At 25.8% G+C, this 4842-nt stretch overlaps 1 non-coding gene across 1 annotated transcript; it reads right to left on the bottom strand.

Moving 5' to 3' along the window:
* Nucleotides 1–1057: 1057 nt before the first annotated feature.
* Mir124 (microRNA mir-124) lies at nt 1058–1117 on the bottom strand. The gene has a single exon (NR_040132.1). It is a non-coding gene; the product is annotated as a microRNA mir-124 (primary transcript).
* Nucleotides 1118–4842: the final 3725 nt, after the last annotated feature.

Raw genomic sequence — 4842 nt, forward strand, 5'->3', positions numbered from 1 at the left:
GAATAAGGTGAAGGCTATTGTAAATTCCACCGAATATACCTTTTTTGTATGGAAATTTCACCGTTACCTCCTTATTTTTGACCCGTAAAAATAAATGTTAACTCCACCGATATTACTATCTACCAATTTAATTTTAATAATTAAGAATCGTTAAATTATTGCAATAATTTTTCGATATTTTTTATCTAATATTTATTCGTGGCAACTTTTCTTCCCCTGATTTCAGCTTAGCTTTTTTTGTTTCCAAATTTGTGTAAAATTGCGAATGTTTGATTATTTTCTAATTAGATATATATTTGTAACTTAACGTTTCCTTCTAATAAAACCTGTTAAGCGTAATTTTAAAATTTCGAAATGTATTATTATTTATTATATTACCTACCTACCTCATCGAAGTATGCAAATTTATTTTTAATTTTTCTATTATTATGAATATTAATTATATTAAATATAATTTTTCATAAACAATTTACAAATTTAGGTTTTTTCTTTTTGAGTTATAACGATTGAGTTTCATTTATTTGTGTAGGTAAAAATAAAACGTGTTGGTGGAATTAACATGTTTTAAAATTCGGTCATAAGATTGACTAAGTACCTGTACATCGGTGGAATTTAAAGCGTCTGCACAGGTATATCGATATTTATAATTTTTTTCATTTCGATTATAATATAGAATCATATTGTATAATTGTAATTGTGTTTATTCGTCGATAAAATATTGTATAATATTTATGAAATGTAGCTATAATATTCTAAACAGGCTCTGAGCAAATGTATAGATACAGAAAATATTATACAACAGTTCTATAATAATATTAATATGCACAGAAGTATTATATATTCACAAAATATAAATTATAAAAAATGCACTAAGGACTATAATATAAGATCGATACACGGTTTCAATAACTAACTTTCTAATAAATACATTTCAAAAACATAAATAATTACAATATATTGATTATTGTACGGGATAACATAATAATTATAATAATAATGTTTACCTAACAATAAGTACAGAAGGTTGGTTAATTGTGCGGAAATGTTCATTCGATCTTGGCATTCACCGCGTGCCTTATGATTCATATTAACAACATATAGGCTCAACAGTGAACGCAAGGAGCGAATTTTTACTGCTGCGATATTGAATGAGCCTTGATGTCTAAACAATAAAGCTGGGTTCACTGCTGCGTCGTGTGTCGTGTCGTGTCGTGTCGTGTCATGTCAATCAAATCGTATCGTGATTGGATATTACTTTTTTGGTATCATGTAATAACCAAGGTGCAACCGAGTATACCAAGAATTGACTTATGCTCAACTTTTAAACCATATTGGTTACCAGTCGTAACCATATAATGACAAAGCCCTCGCACGACACGACACATGACGTAGCTGTGAATGCGCCTTAATGTAACATGTCGTAACATATAACCGGTGTGGTCGCACGTTAACACCATGAACACACTTCGGGTAGGTACGAATCTCCGGAACGGTCTGCTATTTTCGACGGTATTGTGCGCTATCTAATATCTAAAACAAACATTTGATAGCAAATGTTATAATATTGACAAACGATGTTGTTCACTTTAATTATGATACAATGACAAAAAAAAAAAAAATTAACCGATAAATTTTCGAACAAATATTCATGCAATATACTCCAAGAATGGAGAGACGATATTAATATAATAACTATGTTCAATTATTCTCCATTTTCTCATTTTGATTTATATGCGATTCAATACTTTGCAATTAAATTGCGATTATTTACATAATGTTTTCCCTCTAAGGTTTTTTAATTTACTGAAAAACAAATTTGGCTTATATAATATTGTCGACTGTTTTTATACATAGTTATTATTATTTTTTATTTCTGATTCTAAAATAGAAATAATGAACAATAACGAAGATTTTAATTATTTATGTCAGAACACCCTTGATGCTCGTACAATGAGTTTAAAATCTATTGAAAGTCATTTGAAATAAAAATTCAATTCACATTTCACACTTTGTTCATTTGAAAATATATATTTCATTTAAATCTTTTAAAAATATACTCAAATTTTAATGAAGAATAAGTAATTTCAAAATATTACTATACAATATAAAATAAAGAAATAATAATGTGAGGGTAGAAAATTGATTTTTAATATAATTTTCTGTTGCTATTTATAATTTTTTGTGTTCATATTTTTAATTTAAAGAACTGGCTGGCATTGTATCATAATATAAATTGTAAGTAATACAGAACAAAACTGAGGAAAATAAATTCCCAGCATTTATATTTTAATGGGGTGAATCAATACTTATTGTAATACGTTTCACAAATAACTAATACGAGTTCTTGCGTACAAATACTTGAATTTATTATTAATTGCTATTATTTTTTTTACCATAACTCAAGTACATTTTGCTTTAGATTTACAAACAAAAATACAAACAATATCTAGGTAGGTACCTACTTAAATACACGAAAGCTCATTGATGTTTCCATTTTGTTTTCCTGTATAACCGACAGCAGAAGAGGCTTTGTCTGAACAATACTACTCCTCTAATGTTTCCATTTAGTACCTATAGTAATTTCTTTCGTCAATTTAATATTGTAATAAATGGCTTGTAATTATATTTTAAGATGTTCAAAAATACTATTATATTATGTGAATCATTAATGATGACTCTTATTTGTAACGAATGATTTTTTTTTATAAAATCGTCGAATGACTTAGAACTCAATTGTTATTTTATATCTACAATTATCATAGTACCTACCTACATACAATTTCATTCTACAAAAAATGTATTCTGTACATAAATTGTGGGCTCGAATAAAATGTTATGAACTGCTATTACCCTAATAAAGAATTGTGTATTTTTAATAAAAACAATTTAAGCCGAAATACTAAGCAAAAAATGTAAGTACAGATATTACATAAAATTGAGCAATATGTACAGTTGTTAAAAGCATTTCCTTACGAAGGACAGAAAACGTTAATATGAATAATATACCTTTAGGTACTTACCTATATGTGATTTTACAATATTTTAGAAAACAGTAGAAAATCTAGAAGATTATGTAGCGAGGACATTTGAAAATCCTGTGTGAATAATATATTATTATGTTAGCTTGTTTTATGTGAACTTTATAATATTATATCAAAATGTTAAAAATAAATTTTAAGAAGATAAAACACTGCGTTTGAAATAAAACGAAAGCCTGCACAAAAAAATACATCATGCGAATTCACCTCATTTCATGTTATTAAATATAAATATTATAATGGGGTTTGTTTGATGTTAATGAGAAATAAACGTTTGATCTATACATACGGCCAAACATCATGTCAGAACATTGTCAACTTATATTACGTAATTTTAATATGAATGCGATAAGAATGGATTACCTATTATTAAGATATGCATCATAGTGTATTATTCTACTAGGTAATCTAATTATGTAAATTACTTAAATGTTTGATAATATTAATTTTATATATTTAAAACAAATACCTTATACGAAAAGGTATCCATCGTAAAGTCATAACTTGTCCATCTTCTACAAACTTACGTATTTTATATCGCTAAAATATAAGATCAGATATAGGTTAGAAATTAAAACTGTTGAAAGCATTTGAATATGTAATATAGGTATCTACTTAAGTAACTTCAAAATTAATGTTTTTATTAAATAAAAAAAAAAGGTACATCAGTTTGTTATTTACCTTATAAACAAAAAAAAAAAAAACAAAATACCATTGCAGTATATATTATAAATGATGTGACTAAGTTTGTTTTTTTTAATTGCATGTACAAAGAAATATTTAAAAACGATACACAATGTTGGAATACAATTGCATTCAACATAAAAAAAGACATTCAATTAATAGATTATACTTAGCTTAACATAATGTAAAGAAGTTTCTATTTCTAAAAACACTACGTTGTTCTTGACTTTTATTTAAAACTATTTTACTGACCAGAAATAAAAATAAATGTGCATTGTCGAAATAGTATATTGTGTATCCTAAGTCCTTCGTCTTACTTTAGTTTTAAATCGATTTTAGAAATTATTAAGTTTACTGTTAGACGGCTGGGGGATATAAAAGCTTAACTTATACTGTAAATACGATTTAAACGAGTTTTGTGATTAGATAGAATATATTATTTTGTTCGTTCTGTCTGATTATTCGGGTTTTACATTACCATATAGCTTTCAATACATTTTGACAATGAAAAAGAATAAAAATAAAATAAAATTTTATTGTAACATTATTTAAAGAAAGTTGTTTAAATAACTCAATGTTTTTGAACATAAAAATTCTAAAATTAAGAATATGAAAAACTTATTTTTACTTGTGATGCTTGCTGTATAAAACACGATTTACTATTAATTATTTGCAGGAAATAATCTAATAATTAATTATATTTGATGAGATATACAAGTCCACTACTTATTAGCTATTAGTCATCTAAGAGACATATTTGCAAGACAAAAATTAAATTCTAAATCATATAGTCAAAATTATTGTATACCTACGTATAAAAATGTATGTTGAAAAAATCGAATCAAAAGTTATTAGAATTAATAAAATAACAACTATAAACAGTTTATCTATCGAATCAGGGGTAATATTATTTAGCTTTTTGTATTTAAAAAAAACATAATATAGGAACCTAATATGTTGTAGGTTATGTGAAAGAATAACGATAAGAAACCTCGTACCGAGTAAGTTTTTAAAAAATAATGAAACATACCGACCGTTGGGCAGGGAAATATTATTATTCGAACAACTTATATAAAAATAATTATTCTTTCCACATTTTAAAAATATGAACACCACGTAA

Source organism: Acyrthosiphon pisum, chromosome X, assembly GCF_005508785.2.
Source record: "Acyrthosiphon pisum isolate AL4f chromosome X, pea_aphid_22Mar2018_4r6ur, whole genome shotgun sequence".
Lineage (NCBI taxonomy): Eukaryota > Metazoa > Arthropoda > Insecta > Hemiptera > Aphididae > Acyrthosiphon > Acyrthosiphon pisum.